This window comes from Ranitomeya imitator, chromosome 1 (assembly GCF_032444005.1).
Source record: "Ranitomeya imitator isolate aRanImi1 chromosome 1, aRanImi1.pri, whole genome shotgun sequence".
Taxonomy (NCBI): domain Eukaryota; kingdom Metazoa; phylum Chordata; class Amphibia; order Anura; family Dendrobatidae; genus Ranitomeya; species Ranitomeya imitator.
The window spans coordinates 107,979,108-108,003,476 of NC_091282.1; the positions used below are offsets into that span (position 1 = coordinate 107,979,108).

The 24,369-nt window shown below is 43.3% G+C and overlaps 1 protein-coding gene across 3 annotated transcripts in view; it reads left to right on the top strand.

Annotated features, from left to right (window-relative positions):
• Positions 1–24,369, top strand: part of MAST4 (microtubule associated serine/threonine kinase family member 4) — a 716,609-nt gene that overhangs the window by 457,018 nt on the left and 235,222 nt on the right. The window lies entirely within an intron of this gene.

The window sequence follows — 24,369 nt, forward strand, 5'->3', positions numbered from 1 at the left end:
ACGTTACTGTCATCCAAAGCCGCCAAGATCTGTAAGCTCAGGGGCTGGCTGGCACTTTTCAGCCTGGGGGGCAATCACAAGGCAGTGGCCCACCAGATGCGGTGGACCACCCGTGCCCTGCTTATCTCTGGTCCCTGCATTAAAGCAGCAAAATAACATGCTTTAAAAAATGGGACGGTATATAGATATGGGAACAGAACTGAGCTTGCTGAATAGATATGGGAACACAAGCAAGCTTACTACTGTACCTACATAGATACTGCAACAGAAGCAAGCTGACTGCATAGATACGAGAATGGAACCAAGATTACTACATATGGTACATACCTGAACTGAAATAAGCTTACAAAAAAGATATGTGAGCAGAATCAAGCTTACTACAAAGCTACGGGAAAAGAATGAAGCTTGAGGAGGCTAATTTGCATATTCCAGGTGCCTTCTGGGAAAGCGAAGAGTCTCCCTAAGCTAGAAGATCGTTGGGTACAGCCGGGACCAGCTGCTTGGAAAGAATCACCAAACCAGGGATTCAAGCTTGAGGAGGCTAATTTGCATATTCCAGGTGCCTTCTGGGAAAGCGAAGAGTCTCCCTAAGCTAGAAGATCGTTGGGTACAGCCGGGACCAGCTGCTTGGAAAGAATCACCAAACCAGGGATTCAAGCTTGAGGAGGCTAATTTGCAAATTCCAGGTGCCTTCTGGGAAAGCGAAGAGTCTCCCTAAGCTAGAAGATCGTTGGGTACAGCCGGGACCAGCTGCTTGGAAAGAATCACCAAACCAGGGATTCAAGCTTGAGGAGGCTAATTTGCATATTCCAGGTGCCTTCTGGGAAAGCGAAGAGTCTCCCTAAGCTAGAAGATCGTTGGGTACAGCCGGGACCAGCTGCTTGGAAAGAATCACCAAACCAGGGATTCAAGCTTGAGGAGGCTAATTTGCATATTCCAGGTGCCTTCTGGGAAAGCGAAGAGTCTCCCTAAGCTAGAAGATCGTTGGGTACAGCCGGGACCAGCTGCTTGGAAAGAATCACCAAACCAGGGATTCAAGCTTGAGGAGGCTAATTTGCATATTCCAGGTGCCTTCTGGGAAAAGCGAAGAGTCTCCCTAAGCTAGAAGATCGTTGGGTACAGCCGGGACCAGCTGCTTGGAAAGCATCACCAAATTTTTGCCTGTAGGACATTATTGCAAGAGAGCTTGGCTGAGTAGATTACACAAGAAGGAAAACACACAGCAAGTCAGCAGGATCTAGGAGCAACATGGCAGATGTGACAACCTACATGGTGAGCTGCAGCATGTGCTACATGTTCACAGATCGACCAGAAGAAGAATTAAATTTCACCTGTCAGAAGTGTAGACTAGTGGCCCTTTTAGAAGAAAAGGTGCGGGGTCTGGAAGAAAGAATAGCAACTTTGAAACTCATCAAAGAGAATGAAGACTTTCTAGACAGAACAGAAGCATCTCTACTGGTCACAGAAGGTGAAAAAAGTGTCAGAGAACCTCCAAAAGCAGATGAGTGGAAGCATGTGACCAAAAGAAGCAAGAAGACCATGGAGAAATCACTAACCACACAACTGAAGAACCGATATCAAATCTTTGTAGAGGATGAAGATGGCACACCTAAGGATGAAGCAATACCAGCAAGCAAAAAAGAAAAGGGCACACAGCAACAAGTGACAGCAAAAAGTACAGCCAAGAAGCAACGAAGAGTGGTGGTGGTGGGAGGCTCACTACTGAGAGGCACAGAAGCAGCCATCTGCAGACCGGACATAACTGCAAGAGAAGTATGCTGCCTTCCAGGTGCGATGATCAAGGATGTGACCGATAGGATACCAAAGCTCTTCAACTCCAAGGACGTCCACCCATTTCTTCTGATACATGTTGGCACCAATGACACAGCAAGGAAGGACCTACCGACAATCTGCAAAGACTTTGAAGAGTTGGGGAAGAAAGTAAAGGAACTGGATGCACAGGTAGTTTTTTCTTTTATCCTTCCAGTAGACGGGCATGGCACCAGGAGATGGAACAGGATCCTTGATGCAAACAACTGGCTAAGACGATGGTGCAGACAACAAGGATTCGGATTCCTGGACCACGGTGTGAATTACTTGTACGATGGACTCCTCGCCAGAGACGGACTACACCTCAACAAACCTGGGAAAAACACATTCGCCAGAAGACTCGCTACACTCATCAGGAGGGCGTTAAACTAGAAGAAGAGGGGACGGGAAGAAAAACATTAGACTTGAACAAAGAAGATCCAGGAAAACATACTCAGAAGGGCGGTAAGAACATTTCTAAAACAATCCACAGCGAGGAGATTGGAACAAAACAAAATCCTCTAAACTGCATGCTCGCAAACGCCAGAAGCCTGACAAACAAGATGGAAGAACTAGAAGCAGAAATATCTAGAGGTAACTTTGACATAGTGGGAATAACCGAGACATGGTTAGATGAAAGCTATGACTGGGCAGTTAACTTACAGGGTTACAGTCTGTTTAGAAAGGATCGTAAAAATCGGAGAGGAGGAGGGGTTTGTCTCTATGTAAAGTCTTGTCTAAAGTCCACTTTAAGGGAGGATATTAGCGAAGGAAATGAGGATGTCGAGTCCATATGGGTCAAAATTCATGGAGGGAAAAATGGTAACAAAATTCTCATTGGGGTCTGTTACAAACCCCCAAATATAACAGAAACCATGGAAAGTCTACTTGTAAAGCAGATAGATGAAGCTGCAACCCATAATGAGGTCCTGGTTATGGGGGACTTTAACTACCCGGATATTAACTGGGAAACAGAAACCTGTGAAACCCATAAAGGCAACAGGTTTCTGCTAATAACCAAGAAAAATTATCTTTCACAATTGGTGCAGAATCCAACCAGAGGAGCAGCACTTTTAGACCTAATACTATCTAATAGACCTGACAGAATAACAAATCTGCAGGTGGTCGGGCATCTAGGAAATAGCGACCACAATATTGTACAGTTTCACCTGTCTTTCACTAGGGGGACTTGTCAGGGAGTCACAAAAACACTGAACTTTAGGAAGGCAAAGTTTGACCAGCTTAGAGATGCCCTTAATCTGGTAGACTGGGACAATATCCTCAGAAATAAGAATACAGATAATAAATGGGAAATGTTTAAGAACATCCTAAATAGGCAGTGTAAGCGGTTTATACCTTGTGGGAATAAAAGGACTAGAAATAGGAAAAACCCAATGTGGCTAAACAAAGAAGTAAGACAGGCAATTAACAGTAAAAAGAAAGCATTTGCACTACTAAAGCAGGATGGCACCATTGAAGCTCTAAAAAACTATAGGGAGAAAAATACTTTATCTAAAAAAACTAATTAAAGCTGCCAAAAAGGAAACAGAGAAGCACATTGCTAAGGAGAGTAAAACTAATCCCAAACTGTTCTTCAACTATATCAATAGTAAAAGAATAAAAACTGAAAATGTAGGCCCCTTAAAAAATAGTGAGGAAAGAATGGTTGTAGATGACGAGGAAAAAGCTAACATATTAAACACCTTCTTCTCCACGGTATTCACGGTGGAAAATGAAATGCTAGGTGAAATCCCAAGAAACAATGAAAACCCTATATTAAGGGTCACCAATCTAACCCAAGAAGAGGTGCGAAACCGGCTAAATAAGATTAAAATAGATAAATCTCCGGGTCCGGATGGCATACACCCACGAGTACTAAGAGAACTAAGTAATGTAATAGATAAACCATTATTTCTTATTTTTAGGGACTCTATAGCGACAGGGTCTGTTCCGCAGGATTGGCGCATAGCAAATGTGGTGCCAATATTCAAAAAGGGCTCTAAAAGTGAACCTGGAAATTATAGGCCAGTAAGTCTAACCTCTATTGTTGGTAAAATATTTGAAGGGTTTCTGAGGGATGTTATTCTGGATTATCTCAATGAGAATAACTGTTTAACTCCATATCAGCATGGGTTTATGAGAAATCGCTCCTGTCAAACCAATCTAATCAGTTTTTATGAAGAGGTAAGCTATAGGCTGGACCACGGTGAGTCATTGGACGTGGTATATCTCGATTTTTCCAAAGCGTTTGATACCGTGCCGCACAAGAGGTTTGTACACAAAATGAGAATGCTTGGTCTGGGGGAAATTGTGTGTAAATGGGTTAGTAACTGGCTTAGTGATAGAAAGCAGAGGGTGGTTATAAATGGTTTAGTCTCTAACTGGGTCGCTGTGACCAGTGGGGTACCGCAGGGGTCAGTATTGGGACCTGTTCTCTTCAACATATTCATTAATGATCTGGTAGAAGGTTTACACAGTAAAATATCGATATTTGCAGATGATACAAAACTATGTAAAGCAGTTAATACAAGAGAAGATAGTATTCTGCTACAGATGGATCTGGATAAGTTGGAAACTTGGGCTGAAAGGTGGCAGATGAGGTTTAACAATGATAAATGTAAGGTTATACACATGGGAAGAAGGAATCAATGTCACCATTACACACTGAATGGGAAACCACTGGGTAAATCTGACAGGGAGAAGGACTTGGGGATCCTAGTTAATGATAAACTTACCTGGAGCAGCCAGTGCCAGGCAGCAGCTGCCAAGGCAAACAGGATCATGGGGTGCATTAAAAGAGGTCTGGATACACATGATGAGAGCATTATACTGCCTCTGAACAAATCCCTAGTTAGACCGCACATGGAGTACTGTGTCCAGTTTTGGGCACCGGTGCTCAGGAAGGATATAATGGAACTAGAGAGAGTACAAAGGAGGGCAACAAAATTAATAAAGGGGATGGGAGAACTACAATACCCAGATAGATTAGCGAAATTAGGATTATTTAGTCTAGAAAAAAGACGACTGAGGGGCGATCTAATAACCATGTATAAGTATATAAGGGGACAATACAAATATCTCGCTGAGGATCTGTTTATACCAAGGAAGGTGACGGGCACAAGGGGGCATTCTTTGCGTCTGGAGGAGAGAAGGTTTTTCCACCAACATAGAAGAGGATTCTTTACTGTTAGGGCCGTGAGAATCTGGAATTGCTTGCCTGAGGAGGTGGTGATGGCGAACTCAGTCGAGGGGTTCAAGAGAGGCCTGGATGTCTTCCTGGAGCAGAACAATATTGTATCATACAATTAGGTTCTGTAGAAGGACGTAGATCTGGGAATTTATTATGATGGAATATAGGCTGAACTGGATGGACAAATGTCTTTTTTCGGCCTTACTAACTATGTTACTATGTTACTATGTTACTACAGAGATAAGGGAGCAGAGCCAAGCTTTCGCTTACTAAGGCTACTTTCACACTAGCGTTTTTTTCAATACGTCGCAATGCGTCGTTTATGGGAAAAAGTTGTCTGCAGGATGCGTTTTTGCCCCATAGACTAACATTAGCGACGCATTGCGACGCATTGACACACGTCGCAACCGTCGTGTGACGGTTGCGCCGTGTTGTGGCGGACCGCCGGGAGCAAAAAACGTTACATGTAATGCTTTTTGCTGCCGACGGTCCACCATTTCCGACCACGCATGCGCGGCCGGAACTCCGCCCCCACCTCCCCGAACCTCACAATGGGGCAGCGGATGCGCTGGAAAAATGCATCCGCTGCCCCCGTTGTGCAGTGCATTCACTGCTAGTGTCGGTACGTCGGCCCGACGCACTGCGACGGGCCGAGTCCAAAGCTAGTGTGAAAGTAGCCTAAGTCTACTACATAGATAGAGCAATAAAACCAAGATTCAGGTGCCCCTATAAAAACTATTAATTTCCCTATTTATAACAAATAATGTCCTCTGAGTTCCCAACCAGCTCTGTATACAGTGGGTACGGAAAGTATTCAGACCCGTTTAAATTTTTCACTCTTTGTTTCATTACAGCCATTTGGTAAATTCAAAAAAGTTTATTTTTTTCACATTAATCTACACTCTGCACCACATCTTGACTGAAAAAAACAGGAATGTAGAAATTTTTGCTAATTTAATAAAACAGAAAAACTGAAATATCACATGGTCATAAGTATTCAGAGCCTTTGCTCATTATTAAGGTGAAGCACCTTTTGCGCTAGTACAGCCATGAGTCTTCTTGGGAATGATGCAACAAGTTTTTCACCCCTGGATTTGGGGATCCTCGGCCATTCTTCCTTGCAGATCCTCTCCAGTTACGTCAGGTTGGATGGTGAACGTTGGTGGACGCCATTTTCAGGTCTATCCAGAGATGACCATTGGGTTTAAGTCAGGGCTCTGGCTGGGCCGGTCAGGAATGGTCACAGAGTTGTTCTGAAGCCACTCCTTTGTTATTTTAGCTGTGTGCTTAGGGTCATTGTCTTTTTGGAAGGTGAACCTTCCGCCAAGTCTGAGGTCCAGAGCAATCTGAAAGAGGTTTTCATCCAGGATATCTCTGTACTTGGGGCGCATTCATGTTTCCTTCAGTGACAATTAGTCATCCTGTCCCTGCAGCTGAAAAACGCCCCCATAGCATGAAGCTGCCACCACATTTCGCTGTTGAGATTGTATTGGGCAGGTGATGAGCAGTGCCTGGTTTTCTCCACACATACCGCTTAGAATTATCACCAAAAAGTTCTATCTTCATATCATCAGAACAGAGAATCTTATTTCTCATAGTCTGGGTGTCCTTTGTGTGCTTTTTAGCAAACTCTATGCGGCTTTCATTTGTCTTGCACTGAGGAGATGCTTCCGTCGGGCCACTCTGCCATAAAGGCCTGACTGATGGAGGGCTGCAGTGATAGCTGATTTTGTGGAACTTTCTCCCATCTCCCTACTGCATCTCTGGAGCTCAGCCACAGTGATCTTGGGGTTCTTCTTTACGTCTCTCACCAAGGCTCTTCTCCCACGATTGCTCAGTTTGGCTGGACGGCCAGGTCTAGGAAGACTTCCGGAGGACCCAAACTTCTTCCATTTATAAGCCACTGTTCTATAAGGAACCTTGAGAACTGCAGAAATTCTGTTGTAACCTTGGCCTGATCTGTGCGTTGCCACAATTCTGTCTCTGAGCTCCTTGGCCAGTTCCTTTGACCTCATGATCCTCATTTGGTCTGACATGCTCTGTGAGCTGTGAGGTCTTATATAGACAGGTGTGTGCCTTTCCAAATCAAGTCCTATCAGTTTAATTAAACACAGCTGGACTCTAATGAAGGAGTAGAAGGATCACAAGGAAATGGACAGCATGGGACTTAAACGAGTGTCTGAGCAAAGGGTCTGAATACTTATGACCATGGGATATTTCAGTTTTTCTGTTTTATTAAATTACCAAAAATTTCTACATTCCTGTTTTTTTCAGCCAAGATGGGGTGCAGAGTGTACATTAATGAGAAAAAAATGAAGATGTTTGAATTTACCAAATTGCTGCAATAAAACAAAAAGTGAAAAATTTAAAGGGGTCTGAATACTTTCCGTACCCACTATGTATACAGGATACTATGTGAGTGGTGTATATTACACAGTGACTACAGACATCAGATATTACACCAGTCACTTATCCAGTATATACCATCAGATGTCTGTACACGTAGTATATTACATACAGTATACAGGATATGTGACTGGTGGGTGATATGTCTACAAACATCAGATGTCATATACAGGATAGTATGTGACTGGTATACTCTATCTTATACTACGAGTACAGACATCAGGTGTTTGACCATCACATACAATATTATCTACTATATAACATCTGATGTCTGTACACATAGTATAAGGGTATGTTTGGTCAGGAAACGTAGCGCTTTGGACGCAGCGGATACCCCGCTCCGCCCAAAGTGCTGCCCCCCTTTGTACGCGTGGTGATTCCGCCTGTGTTCATTGAGCACATGCGCATGCGGAATCACCGCATCCTGTACCTAGAGTGGGTTATTTATCTTGCGGAGACAGAGCGTCTCCGCAAGATAAATAGACATGCTGCGGTCTAGAAAGATGCGCCGCATGTGCGTAAATGCAGGGCCGCCAGATGCGTCCCTGCACGCATAGTGGAGATGGAATTTCATAAAATCTCCTCCACTATGCTGTAATATCTGGACGCTGCGGATACACACAGCAAATCCTGATGTATTATGCCACGTGGAAACATGCCCTTACACATACAGGATAATATATTACTGAAATACAAACATCAGATGTTATACGGTATACACATGTGTATGTGTTTAGATACGTATACATGACAGTGTGTATACTGTATAACATCTCATGTCTGTACGCAAAGTATAAGGCCATGTTCACACTTGCGCATATTTGCCATTTTTTTTCTGCGCAGATTTGTTAACAAAACCTGAAGCAAAACCTGATGCCAGCAAAGTGAATGAGAAACGTGAAGTGTCCTGCAGATGTTGAGTATTTCTTGACTTAGTTCACACGGGGCGTTTTTGCAATGTATGTTATTGTTGATGCTTTTCTTATGCAAATTTTCAGCTGCATTTTACAGAACCAGCAAAGTCTATAAGATTTCAGAAATCTCATGCACACATTGGTTTTTTGTCATCAGGATTTTGTGCTTTGCATGTTTTTTTGCACAATGGAGCATGTCACTTTCACCATTTGTTTACCCACTGAAATGAATGGGTGGTGAAAAAATGCTGACAAAACACACCAAAAACTCAGGTATCAGTTTTTGCTGCGTTTTTGTGCCAAAACCCTGATTCTATAGAATAGGACTTTTTTTTTTCGACACTAAACTTTATCAGCATGCACAAGAGACAAATCTGGCATGCCAAAACCGCAGCAAAAACCTCATAAAAAACGCAGCAAAAACATGCGAGAAAAACAAACTTTTTTCTGCATCTTCTTTCCTGACAAGAGATCAGGTTTTGCTGCAGAAAAACCGCATAGTGTGAACTTACCCTTTCAGATTTGGTGCAGAGAATAATCTGCAGCATGTCAATTCTCTGTGCATTTTTCCCTGTGTTTTTCACCATTGACTTCACAATCAGTTAAAAACGCAAGGATAAAAAATACCGGTTTTATAGCTGTGTGTTTCCTGCCAAGAAAGACTGAAATTTTACTTTGTGCACATACCCCAAGGGTGTGTCCACAGTATTTGGTGCAGAAATTTCTGCCCCATTTCTGTCTTTCTTTGCAAGAAAAAGGCTGCATATAGTAGTTTTTGAGGTGTTTTTACATGCAATTTTATTGCAGATTTTTCCCCACTTATTAGGCCGGGATCACACACACAACGAGATACGGCCGAGTCTCGCAGGTTAAAACCAAGCTCTGGCACCGGGACTACAGAGCGGAGCGTGCAGCCGCATAGCAATACATGGAGCCACACGCTCCGCTCTAGAGTGCCGGTGCCAGAGCTTGTTTTTAACCTGTGAGACTCGGCCATATCTCGCTGTAGTGTGATCCTGGCCTGAGGGCAGTCTCACACGTCCAGATAATTCCGGTACCGGAAAAATCGGTACCGGAATTATCCGTGTCCGTGTGCCGGTGCATTTCTGTGGCACATCAGTGTGGCACACGTGCGGTACACGTGTGCCGCCCGTGTGCCCACTGGGTACCACACGCACCGTGCAGGAGACAGCGCTAAAGTTTAGCTGTCCCCTGCATCTGGTGCTGAAGACGCGATTCATATCTTCCCTGCAGCAACGTTTGCTGTAGAGAAGATATGAATAATCATGTTTCAAATAAAGATCCACGGACCCATTGACTTTAATGGGTCCCTGTGATCCGTGCGCTCCCACGAACACTGACATGTCTCCGTGTTTGGCACACGGAGACACGGTCCGCAAAAAATCAATGACATCTCCACAGATGCATTGATTTCACTGTGTCTACGTGTGTCAGTGGCTCCGGTACGTGAGGAAACTGTCACCTCACGTACCGGAGCCACTGACGTGTGAAACAGGCCTTAAGGTACCTTCACACTGAGCGACGCTGCAGCGATACCGACAACGATGTCGATCGCTGCAGCGTCGCTGTTTGGTCGCTGGAGAGCTGTCACACAGACAGCTCTCCAGCGACCAACTATGCCGGTAACCAGGGTAAACATCGGGTTACTAAGCGCAGGGCCGAGCTTAGTAACCCGATGTTTACCCTGGTTACCAGCGTAAAAGTAAAAAAAAAACAAACACTACATACTTACCTTCCGCTGTCTGTCCCCGGCGCTGTGCTTCTCTGCACTGTGTAAGCACAGCGGCCGGAAAGCACAGCGGTGACGTCACCCCTCTGCTTTCCGGCTGGCCGGCGCTCACAGCCAGTGCAGAGAAGCAGAGCGCCGGAGGACAGACAGCGGAAGGTAAGTATGTAGTGTTTGTTTTTTTTTACTTTTACGCTGGTAACCAGGGTAAACATTGGGTTACTAAGCGCGGCCCTGCGCTTAGTAACCCGATGTTTACCCTGGTTACCAGTGAAGACATTGCTGAATCGGCGTCACACACGCCGATTCAGCGATGTCTGCAGGGAGTCCAGCGACGAAATAAAGTTCTGGACTTTCTGCAGCGACAAACGACATCACAGCAGGATCCTGATCGCTGCTGCCTGTCAAACTGAACGATATCGCTATCCAGGACGCTGCAATGTCACGGATCGCTAGCGATATCGTTCAGTGTGACGGTACCTTTAGTCTGAGTGAAATCTGCAGCAAAAGCACTGATAAAAGTGACATGCTGAAGATTTACATCTCTACCAAATCTGCAAGGAAAAATTATAAGTAATGTTTGCACGAGACATCAGCATTCTCAGTCACTTGCTGGCATTAGGAATCCCTTTAGGTTTGGTGACAAATCTGTGCAGAAAAATCTGCGACAATCTGCAGCGTGTGAACAGGCCCTAACACATACAACATAACATATAACTGGCATTTGATATACTGTATAAGGCAAAGTTCACATTAGCGTTTGAGTCCACAGCGTGGTGCCGCGGACTTCTCTCCTTAAGCTCCGCCTACTTCCACATGCGTCCTGTGTACCTATCTTTAACATTGTGTATGCAGGGACATGTGTTGTATGCGGTGCGACGCTTTGACGTGCCTGCCGAACGCAACATGTTGCATTTTCTTGCGTTCTAAGGGGACGTCAAAATGATGCATGCGGATGCATCCACATACAATGTATGTCCCTGCGTACACAATGTTAAAGATAGGTACGCAGGACGCATGTGGAAGTAGGCGGAGCTTAAGGAGAGAAGTCCGCAGCACCACGCTGGGGACTCAAACGCTAATGTGAACTTTGCCTTATACAGTATACGCATTTCTGTATGTATAATACAGATGTAGGATAGTGTGTACACGGCATAACCTCTGATCTCTGTATTATTTTTTTGTACCAGGCTCCGGCTGGATCAGTGCAGGGCAGGATTCAGTATTGTGTCTCTGGTCACTCTGAGGTACAGGGATGGAGATTTATTGCAGGAGATTGAACTTTCCTGCAGAGCTGGTGACCCTGGAGCTGATAACCTGTCACTAACAGGGCGACCCTGAAAGTTCACTCTCCTGCAATAAATCTCAGTGATCAGCAGAGCAGCCGCTGACTCTACACAGGAGCGGCCCTGGACTTATCAGCGTCCCCCTCCTCACCACACAGCTCTACAGCACTCACCATCAGCAGACCTCCTGTCTGAGCCGCCCACAAGCTCCTCTCCGGCCGGATGAAGATACAGCCGCGCTCCCCCACTTCAGCAGAGCAGACGGCCGCACACAGGGAGCTGTGTCTGTGTCTGCTCCACTGTGATGCCGCCTGCACAAATAAAACAAGGTGGCCCCCTGGCGGCCTTAATCAGCTGCTTAGTGACCGGCCCAGGGGGCAAATGCCCCTCTCCCACCTGGCCCAGTCCGCCCCTGGCTCAGCCAATGTTAGTCTATTCTGTCTGGGGGTGTTTAGTCTCCTAAAACATCACCCTGCTATTGTCACTTTAAAGTTGTGCTTCTGTGTGTCGTCCCCCTATCCAAACTCTATCCTTTTTGGGGAAGAAAAACTAGAAAAATGCAGAGATAGGGGTGGTACAGTGTAACCGTAATAACCTTGTAAAATTGAAAAATTCTCACCTTGTGGTATTAGTTTCACAACATCATTGAAGAGTTGTCCCAAGAACAGGGCTCAGAGGGCGCTGTGCTGGGAGAAAGCCAAGGACAGCACTCAGCCATTTCCAGCAGTCCCATAGACCAGAGGTCCCCAACTCCAGTCCTCAAGGCCCACCAACATGTCATGTTTTCAGGATTTCCTTAGTCTTGCCCAGGTAATAATTGCATCACCTGTGCAATGCAGAGGAAATCCTGAAAACATGACCTGTTGGTGGGCCTTGAGGACTGGAGTTGGGGACCCCTGCCATAGACAATCAATGGAGCGGAGCTCATACATGCGCACCTGCAACCACTTCCCAAGTCCCACAGCCTTATTCTCTGACATGATGGTTGAACTTTCACTAGTCATCAACCTATCCTCTATTCATTGGATAAAACATAACTCGGTGGTCTCTCGGCTGGGGCCCCCATCAATCTTGAAAACAGGGCTCTCTGAGCACTGAGCTTGCGGAAAGCCAAGCACATGACTATTCCCAGCAGTCCCATAGACAGTAAATGTAGTGGAGGTTGTGCGTGCACCTACACCCCATTTACGGTGAAGATCCGATTACTGGGTTCCAGAGCCTTGTCATCAGGCAAGATGGCTGTCCCAGAGGTCGGACCTCCACTAATCAGTAAGTTATGCCCATTTCTCTGAACACAGGATAACATACTACCTCGGGGATAGCCCCTTTTATGTAGGATAATAATCGTGCATGACTCCTCTAGTCATCTGTACGGTTTTCTCCTATTTTTTGAGAGGGGCACCTTTTCTATTTTAAAAAGTTGTAATGTGTCCATGTCTGTCTTTATTTGATCGCTTAAAAGGTTAGTTCGGGAATACTTTTTTTTTCCCCTCCTATAGGCTTGCACAGGTTGAACATGATAAACGCACTGATTCTCACCGTCCCCAGGTCCAGACTGTTTCTCGGCCGCTGCTCTGGTCCTTTTGTTTAGTGGCTGCATCGGTGACATCACGTCTATGGTGTGGAAAACTGCCCGTCATTGTGTATTTCATTGGCAGAATTTGGGGTGCCCATAGAATGAAGTACTGCTAGTATATACTATAATATACTTGATGGTTGCACATGAATGCGACACAGTTCAGCCCATGGAGCATTGTAGTTGTTTCTTTTGTGATATTTCCATATCCAAATAATGAAGCTCATGTTTTATATAAAGTCACATGTGATGGAGAGGCAATCCTCACTGCCCTCATCACGATGGATATGTGTTTAATAGTCGTGTGTGTGACATTAGCTGTATATACTGTGCACATTTACAGGACTCCGCCGCACCATTTAATATTCCCCGTCTCTTCCTTGCAGGCCTGTAGCATCCAAATTGAATTTAGTTCACTGCACATTGGTCTCTCAGGGAGTGTTTAGGATGGGGCAGGAAGGGCGATGATTGACAACGGTCTTATGGGACCTCTGAGGACAAGGTATCTTATTTTGTTGAGAAATCTATGAAATTCCCAAGTAGAGCTGTCAGCATTCTGCATATTATTGTAAGAGGAAAGAAGGATGGGAAAAATATGGAATATTTCATCTCCCCAAACATTTGTTTACCATCATGTGTATCTCAAAATTTATTTTTCTTTAATCCTAAAAATAAGTCTGTTTTCTTCCAAAAACAGCGCCACCTATGTCCACAGGTTGTATGTGGTATTGAAGCTCAGCCTTATATACTGAATAATAAATACACGGCTGGAGGCCTGGATAAATACAACCACCATAATTATGGTCAGAGATACTCTCTGCAATATCAATAACATAGGAAAATCAGAGAGCTTATATCCCTTTTTAGTAAACAAAAAAGTATGAAAAATAAAATGTTACAAAAGTCCAGTCTCAGCCAATAGATGTATAAAAGGTGTTTATTAACAAGTAAATGGCAAGAACACAATAAGCTAATTAAATATCACACTTTACAATCAGTTACAAAAAACCTTTAACAATCAAGCGGGCAGTGACACATCCGTGTAGCAGCACAATGGGAATAAGGGGTAGGAGAACTATATATGAAAAAAACTGATGTAAAAAGAACCCATTATGGCGGGACTTGAGGGGAAAGAACCCAGCACAAAGGAGTAAAAAAGTACATCTGATGCCCACCAATGTAATGAAAGAGGACTGACTCGCTTGACCACAGTGGGCACAAGTTAATAAATCAGGAAATACAAACAAACATGCACCCCGGGGTATAATAACCCCAACCAGAGTTAAAAACCGCTCATGTGAAAGTTCAAGAGAAGCTCCTTGCCCATGGTGAATGTACCCACGTGCCGCACTGAAGTAGATCAGAGCTGCAGTACCAGACGCATCCTGTGGACATGTGTGGCGCCGTTTCGCAAAGAAAGCTGCCATGTTTCTCTAATCCTTATTGACAGCAGGGAAGCCCGTGCATATTTCCTATGGATGCAAAAGAGGATTCACCAGCATCATCTTGTCATAACTAAACATTTGTCACTTTTCTTTAGATATATAGGTTCTGGAAAGGGGTTCTCTGCTGAAAAAGTAAATTTTGCTGTAGCAGGAAAGGGATTAAAACAATAAATATTCCCCTTTCCGCTGTTGATGATTTTCTGCTGGGCAGCGAGCAGTGACGTCATCCACCGTCAGTGACGTCACCCACCGTCAGTGACGTCACCCACCGTCAGTGACGTCACCCACCGTCGGTGACGTCATCCACCGTCGGTGACGTCATCCACCGTCGGTGACGTCATCCACCGTCGGTGACGTCATCCACCGTCGGTGACGTCATCCACCGTCAGTGACATGGCTGCTGATGGACTGCTCCAGACACTGCAACCAATCGGGGTCACTGGTGATCACTGACTTCTCTGCTCCTGACCTGGCAGAGACCCACCCGATCAGGAGCAGAGTGTTACGCAGAGAACCACTTTAATGGAAAAATAAAATAATACGTTTTTCAATATGGACTAGCTGATGGCAGCATTAAATCTAGTGACAGACCTTGATATTCAGCGCTGGGTTGTTTGCTTTGCAATATTTATTGATTTCCACAAAATCCGAGCCCTGGAGTCCTCCCCTTTGTGTGCTGTCTATGGAGTCATTGCTATTCATAGGTTGGGGCTCCAGATCGCTTCATTTTTCTATTCTGCATTTTAAAAAGGGTCAGTCCTGACGGGACAGTGGCTGTTGGTCATCCCTAGCGTGCCCTTACACACATGGACAAAGTTGTTAGAACCTTCTGGTAAAGTAAGAAAAAACCCACAATGGTGACTGAAATAATCAGGAACTGACCAAAGTAATTTTCAATTTAAATTTAACAAAAATCAACTAATGAAAATCCGACAAAACGTTTGAATTGTGGTTCAACAGAAAATAAAAAATAATCAAAATGGTCTGAAAAGAAATGATGGTAGCCATGACTTTGTTGCACAATCTTTTGAGGCAATAAAACAATTTCTGTAATTCTCAATGAGTTCTCCAGCCGTCCACAGGTATTTTGTCCACTTCTCATGAGATAACTGCTCCAGCTGTCTCGGGTGTTTCAGCTCCTTCCACAGATATTCAGTAGGATTTATATCAGGACTCATAGAAGCCGCTTTAGAATACTAAATTGCTTTGCTCTTATCCAATCTTGGATGGTTTAGCTGTGTTTTGGGTTATTCTGCTGGAGACTGGAGGACCCATGTCTTGCAACTCAGACCAAGCTTGCTGACTTTGAGCAGCAAGTTTTACTCCAGAATGCCTTGAAAGTTTTGAAATTTCATTGTACCCTGCAGATTCAAGGCACCCTGTGCCTGAGGCAGCACATCATCCAAGCTTCCCCCATGTGTCACAGTAGGTACAATGTTCTATTCTTTCTTTGAAGATAGAGCTGCTGATGTGACTTGGCAAAAATCTCCAGTTTTGTCTCATTTTCCAAAGGAAATTCTCAGAGGAATTGTGGTTTGTCAATATGCACAGTAGCAAATTCTAGTCTTGCTTTTCTTTTTTAATTTGTTTTCAACAGTATTTTCCTTCTTGGTCATCTTCTATGAAGTCCACTTTGGCGAAGACCGCAATGGATGGTGTGATCTGACACGGATATACCTTGAGAGTTCTCCTCTGATCTCTTTGGTGGTTATTTCAGGCTCTTTGGTTACCATTTGTGATATCGTGGTCTTCAATTTATCATCAATTTTCCTCTAATGGCCACTTCCAAGGAGATCTAAACTTTAAATTTCTGAATAATATGTGCAAGTGTAGTCACAGGAACATCAAGCTGTTTGGAGATGGTCGTATAGCCTTTACCTGTTAATGCGTTTGTCTTTAATTTTCTTTCTTCTCTCCTGAGACAGTTCTCTCCTTTGCTTTATTTAGTCCACGTTGAGTGTGATACACACTATGATACTAAACAGCACAGTGACTACTTTTCACCCTTTAAATACACAGACTGACTGATTACAAGTTTGTAGACACCTGCAATGCTAATTAAAGGGCACACTTTAGTTTATCATGTCATTGTTTTGAATCGTTTCTAGGGGTTCTACCATTTTTGTCCAGGTCATTTTGTTTTCCTTTTCTTTTGAACCACATTTGAAAAGCAATGTCTAATTTTAATTAATTGATATTCAGTAAATTTAATTTGACATTTACTTTTGTCAGTTTCAAGTTATTTCAGTGACCATTGTATTTTTTTTACTTTAACAGAAGGATACCAACAACTTTGTCTGTGTGTACCCTTATTCTTTCTTTATTTTTACTAAATAGCACCATTAACTCCACAGCTCTTTACTCACATCATCGCTGTCCACATTGGGGCTCACTATCTAGATTCCCTATTAGTATGTCTTTTAGAGTGTGGTAGGAAACCGGAGAACTCATAGAAAACCCACGCAAACACGGGGAGAACATACAAACTCCTTGCAGATGTTTTCCTCGGTGGGATTTGAACCCAGTACCCCAGCATTGCAAGGCTGCAGTGAATAGATGGCATAGTTGAGTCCTAGCTAGTCTTTCCTTCACATAGGGCAAACCAATTCAGTTCATTGCTTCATAATTACATAAATTTGGGCAGTGTCTTGATGGCAGCCCTTAAATCACAAGACCCCCAGCTGCCCCATTATGCTATATTCACATGGAGTCTTTTTAGGAGTTTTTTTTTTAGTACATCTGCCTAAAATGTTTTTAAAGCTGTTCCTATTCTTTTCTGGGAAATTTATGTTGTTTTTTTTTTTTATAGAGCTTTTGAAGAGCGCTTGTTGTGATTAAAAAAAAAAGTGTACACCCCTTCCTTGAAACAAATACTGATGGAATCAATTCCGAACTACTCACTGTCAAACAAATTGCTATAAAGTTGCATGTGAAGAAACAAATTTGTCCGAACTCTCTCCAAGAAAAGAGCTTTTGTGCAAGCAGATTCCACTGGAAAATTTTTCATGTTCGAATGCCTCGAAAAACTGTGTGAACATGGCCTAATGCTGGGTTTAGGTTTATAATCGCAACCACTAAATGACCTCTGACTGGCTACATGCAAGCCGGTTTAGCCAAGGTGACCATAATTCTTTGCAATTTGCCAATTTTATCATTCTGTGCTTATAAAATATAATTATCAGCAGCACGTTTACTACTGCACAGTATGATGTGCTGTCCGGATCAATTTATTTGCTTCCTTAAACTCATCACTGCCAATGAATGAACGTTTTGCTTATGCATTGGATTTTTGTTGGTCTTTTTAGACTGGTCGATTGTTGGGAAACAGTTGTTTTTAGAAGTTCTCGCTCAAGGTAATCAGCAAGATTAAATGCATCTGAACTATGCCATTGGAAGTGTTAGCCATCCCTGCTGCACATGGGATTTATGACTGCTATTACTCAACTTTTCCTACCTCAAAATAATCCTTCTATATTATTTCAAAACACTCTTTTTCGGTGATTACTTTGTATCTCCGTTCATACTGCACTCACACACACAAATTATACACCTTTTGAAAGGTAAACTTGCCCCCTTCAGCAAGCAAATAGCCAAACAAACCACACATCCACAATGTGATCACAAAATACACTTTAATTATTAATTTTCATAAACCTGCAGTAAGGAAAAATGACCTGCAGGTGGCACCACACTACTCCAAAGCACAATACCACAAAGCTGAAACAAATCCTAACATTTGCCTTGGGGGGCTTTCCAGCTTGCCAAACTCCTTGCCCAGCCGATTTCAGGCAGGTACATATAAAATATTTGCTACATATGTGGAAGTAGAATCAAAGTAAAACTTTACCTGTTTAAGACTTCAGCTTTAAAACTGAAGATATAAATGAATGCAGCCTAAAAGGAACGGACAGGTTCTGAACCATCAGATTTTCTGTAATATTGGACAGTCATTGAAAAGTCTATCTTCCTTCTAAGGTTGCAGCATATTGGTGACCTGGAGTTACCTCTGGTTCCAAGAAAAAAAACTGCAGCATTGACATAACTCAGACTGTACATTGATGGAAACTACCTTGCAAAAATTGAAGAAAAAAAAAATCCAACCGTAGGGAAAAAAAGGCAAAATAATCTGCAGATATTACTTTTTTTAAAAGGGGTATTCCCAATTATTATACAATGGTGTAAATGCGCTCAGTTATGGGGTCAACTCTTCATCATTTTTACTGCCAAAGTGGCACTGCTGTACAGGGAGCTGCTCTGTTCACATTCATAGGGCTGTGCTGCACTTCCCTACACTACAGATAGATGGCAGTGCTGCTGTGAAGGGGAAAAAATGCTGCTGCCCCTGTTCTTTTGCAAGGTCCTGAAAATCGGACCCTTTCTGATCAGTAAGTAAAATACCATTATGTTTAATGTTGGGGGATCTTCTTTAGGCTGGAGTCACATATAAACGTATAACAAATCGGTCCGTTTTACACAGACAAAAATCGCAGAAATGTTCCCTGAACAGTGATCCGTATGTCATCCATGTGCAGTGCGGGATGTGATTTTCTCGCATGTAAGCAACCGTGTGACATCTGTATGATATCCGTATGGCGAGATTTTCTCGCTGGCTTACAAAATGGACATATAATGGATCCATGGGCTCAAATATTCATGAAAACATATATACAGTGTGTGTGTGTGTGTGTGTGTGTCTATATATATATATATATACAGTGGGGCAAAAAAGTATTTAGTCAGTCAGCAATAGTGCAAGTTCCACCACTTAAAAAGATGAGAGGCGTCTGTAATTTACATCATAGGTAGACCTCAACTATGGGAGACAAACTGAGAAAAAAAAATCCAGAAAATCACATTGTCTGTTTTTTTAACATTTTATTTGCATATTATGGTGGAAAATAAGTATTTGGTCAGAAACAAAGTTTCATCCCAATACTTTGTAATATATCCTTTGTTGGCAATGACAGAGGTCAAACGTTTTCTGTAAGTCTTCACAAGGTTGTCACACACTGTTGTTGGTATGTTGGCCCATTCCTCCATGCAGATCTCCTCTAGAGCAGTGATGTTTTTGGCTTTTCGCTTGGCAACACGGACTTTCAACTCCCTCCAAAGGTTTTCTATAGGGTTGAGATCTGCAGACTGGCTAGGCCACTCCAGGACCTTGAAATGCTTCTTACAAAGCCACTCCTTCGTTGCCCTGGCGGTGTGCTTTGGATCATTGTCATGTTGAAAGACCCAGCCACGTTTCATCTTCAATGCCCTTGCTGATGGAAGGAGGTTTGCACTCAAAATCTCACGATACATGGCCCCATTCATTCATTCATATACCCGGATCAGTCGTCCTGGCCCCTTTGCAGAGAAACAGCCCCAAAGCATGATGTTTCCACCACCATGCTTTACAGTAGGTATGGTGTTTGATGGATGCAGCTCAGTATTCTTTTTCCTCCAAACACGACAAGTTGTGTTTCTACCAAACAGTTCCAGTTTGGTTTCATCAGACCATAGGACATTCTCCCAAAACTCCTCTGGATCATCCAAATGCTCTCTAGCAAACTTCAGACGGGCCCGGACATGTACTGGCTTAAGCAGTGGGACACGTCTGGCACTGCAGGATCTGAGTCCATGGTGGCGTAGTGTGTTACTTATGGTAGGCCTTGTTACATTGGTCCCAGCTCTCTGCAGTTCATTCACTAGGTCCCCCCGCGTGGTTCTGGGATTTTTGCTCACCGTTCTTGTGATCATTCTGACCCCACGGGGTGGGATTTTGCCTGGAACCCCAGATCAAGGGAGATTATCAGGGGTCTTGTATGTCTTCCATTTTCTAATTTTTGCTCCCACTGTTGATTTCTTCACTCCAAGCTGGTTGGCTATTGCAGATTCAGTCTTCCCAGCCTGGTGCAGGGCTACAATTTTGTTTCTGGTTTCCTTTGACAGCTCTTTGGTCTTCACCATAGTGGAGTTTGGAGTCAGACTGTTTGAGGGTGTGCACAGGTGTCTTTTTATACTGATAACAAGTTTAAACAGGTGCCATTACTACAGGTAATGAGTGGAGGAAAGAGGAGACTCTTAAAGAAGAAGTTACAGGTCTGTGAGAGCCAGAAATCTTGATTGTTTGTTTCTGACCAAATACTTATTTTCCACCATAATATGCAAATAAAATGTTAAAAAAGCAGACAATGTGATTTTCTGGATTTTTTTTTCTCAGTTTGTCTCCCATAGTTGAGGTCTACCTATGATGTAAATTACAGACGCCTCTCATCTTTTTAAGTGGTGGAACTTGCACTATTGCTGACTGACTAAATACTTTTTTGCCCCACTGTATATATATATATATATATATATATATATATACAGGGTGGAGCGCGGTAATTTGCTTTTTTGCACTGCACGCTGTGGCGGCACTGTCGGTCGAAGAGAGGGGAGAGTGGGTGTGGCTTACAGTGGCTGATGGGAGATTTGTATTCCTCTGCCTTTCAGTTGCCATCATGCAGTGGACACGTGAGGAGAGGTCATTTTGTGTTGAAGCGTATTTTTCAAATGCCCACTCGATCATTGCAGTGCAGCGTGCTTTTCGTTTACAATTCGCTGTTCCTCCACGCGGACATGTTCCTGGACGGCAATCAATTGTAAATTGGGTGAATGCATTCAGAACAGCAGGGAATGTGTCATGTGTACGAAGGGGACCTGAGAGAAGGATTACAACACCACAAAACATCGAGAGAGTTAGAGCAGCAGTACTGCAATCTCCGAAACGCTCTGCTCGGAAGCAATCATTTGCTCTTGGCATTTCAAGACGTTCTCTCCACCGGATTCTTCATGATGAACTGAATTTTCACCCGTATAAAATGTGCGTGGTCCAACATTTGTCAGCATGGGACTATTTGACACGGCGGACCTCTTGTGAAGACATGTTAACAACGATACCCCGTGACGCAATTGTGTTTTTTCTGATGAGGCACATTTTCACCTCAGTGGGTGTGTAAACAAACAAAATATGCGTTACTGGAGTGAAACAAACCCCAGAGAAGTTCACGAGAGACCTCTGCATTCGGACCGCGTCACTGTGTGGTGCGCCATATCACGAGTAGGCATCATTGGTCCTTACTTTTTTCAGGATAATGGTCGTGCCATAACTGTGAACTCCGAACGGTACTTGTCTATGATACAGGATTATTTTCAGCCGGCTCTTGAGGCAATGGAACTAGAGGATACATGGTTCCAACAGGATGGTGCCACTGCACACACAGCGAGGGTTACCATGAATTGTTTGAGGCAAATGTTTCCTGGACGGCTTATCTCTTTGAGGGGAGATGTGAACTGGCCAGCACGCTCACCAGATTTAGCCCCATGCGAATTTTTCCTTTGGGGTTACCTGAAGTCTAAGGTGTATATCAACCGTCCCAACACCTTGGAAGACCTAAGGAACAATATTGAAGCTGAAATTGGCAGAATACCAGTGGACATGCTTGTTAGAGTTCATGAAAACTTCAGAAAACGTATGCAGCAGTGTGTGGATAGCGAAGGTCGACATTTGCCAGATACACTATTTAAAACCATGTAATTTAAAAATTCCATTACTGTTCAGTATAATTAAAATATAAAATAAATTTTTCTAATGATCATAATTTTTTTATTTCATTCCCAAATCAGCAAATTACCGCGCTCCACCCTGTATGTATATATATATATATATATATATATATTTCTCTTTTGTTCTCTATTTTCTCTCTCTCTCTCTATATACAGGTCCTTCTCAAAAAATTAGCATATAGTGCTAAATTTCATTATTTACCATAATGTAATGATTACAATTAAACTTTCATATATTATAGATTCATTAGCCACCAACTGAAATTTGTCAGGTCTTTCATTGTTTAAATACTGATGATTTTGGCATACAACTCCTGATAACCCAAAAAACCTGTCTCAATAAATTAGCATATTTCACCCATCCAATCAAATAAAAGTGTTTTTTAATAACAAACAAATAAAACCAACAAATAATAATGTTCAGTTATGCACTCAATACTTGGTCGGGAATCCTTTGGCAGAAATGACTGCTTCAATGCGGCGTGGCATGGAGGCAATCAGCCTGTGACACTGCTGAGATGTTATGGAGGCCCAGGATGCTTCAATAGCGGCCTTAAGCTCATCCAGAGTGTTGGGTCTTGCGTCTCTCAACTTTCTCTTCACAATATCCCACAGATTCTCTATGGGGTTCAGGTCAGGAGAGTTGGCAGGCCAATTGAGCACAGTAATACCATGGTCAGTAAACCATTTACCAGTGGTTTTGGCACTGTGAGCAGGTGCCAGATCGTGCTGAAAAATGAAATCTTCATCTCCATAAAGCATTTCAGCCGATGGAAGCATGAAGTGCTCAAAAATCTCCTGATAGCTAGCTGCATTGACCCTGCCCTTGATGAAACACAGTGGACCAACACCAGCAGCTGACATGGCACCCCACACCATCACTGACTGTGGGTACTTGACACTGGACTTCAGGCATTTTGGCATTTCCTTCTCCCCAGTCTTCCTCCAGACTCTGGCACCTTGATTTCCGAATGACATGCAAAATTTGCTTTCATCAGAAAAAAGTACTTGGGACCACTTAGCAACAGTCCAGTGCTGCTTCTCTGTAGCCCAGGTCAGGCGCCTCTGCCGCTGTTTATGGTTCAAAAGTGGCTTTACCTGGGGAATGCGGCACCTGTAGCCCATTTCCTGCACACGCCTGTGCACGGTGGCTCTGGATGTTTCCACACCAGACTCAGTCCACTGCTTCCTCAGGTTCCCCAAGGTCTGGAATCGGTCCTTCTCCACAATCTTCCTCAGGGTCCGGTCTCCTCTTCTCGTTGTACAGCGTTTTCTGCCACATTGTTTCCTTCCAACAGACTTACCATTGAGGTGCCTTGATACAGCACTCTGGGAACAGCCTATTTGTTGAGAAATTTCTTTCTGGGTCTTACCCTCTTGCTTGAGGGTGTCAATGATGGCCTTCTTGACATCTGTCAGGTCGCTAGTCTTACCCATGATGGGGGTTTTGAGTAATGAACCAGGCAGGGAGTTTATAAAAGCCTCAGGTATCTTTTGCATGTGTTTAGAGTTAATTAGTTGATTCAGAAGATTAGGGTAATAGGTCGTTTAGAGAACCTTTTCTTGATATGCTAATTTATTGAGACAGGCTTTTTGTGTTATCAGGAGTTGTATGCCAAAATCATCAATATTTAAACAATAAAAGACCTGACAAATTTCAGTTGGTGGATAATGAATCTATAATATATGAAAGTTTAATTGTAATCATTACATTATGGTAAATAATGAAATTTAACACTATATGCTAATTTTTTGAGAAGGACCTGTGTGTATATATATATATATATATATATATATATATATATATATATATATATATATATATTTATCTTTTTTTCTCTATTTTCTCTCTCTCTCTCTCTCGCTATATATATCTATATCTATATCTATATATATATATATATATATATATATATGTATATGTATATATATGTCAGTGTCACACATACCTCTCTGTGTTCATCATCTCATTACATTTGGCCAGCTTGATTTTTCTGAAATTGCCTGCGCCCCCAACAACCAATGTGCGAAAATTTTGTATGGGCCAACTAGTATTTCCCATTTTTAAAGCTACCATTGTTTCTGTTCTCCATTGTTTTGGTTCTTTATTGGTTCATGTCCTCCATGGGTCCCTGTCCTCCATGGGTCCCTGTCCTCCATGGGTCCCTGTCCTCCATTGGTCCCTGTCCTCCATGGGTCCCTGTCCTCCATCGGTCCCTGTCCTCCATGGGTCCCTGTCCTCCATGGGTCCCTGTCCTCCATGGGTCCCTGTCCTCCATGGGTCCCTGTCCTCCATGGGTCCCTGTCCTCCATGGGTCCCTGTCCTCCATGGGTCCCTGTCCTCCATGGGTCCCTGTCCTCCATGGGTCCCTGTCCTCCATGGGTCCCTGTCCTCCATCGGTCCCT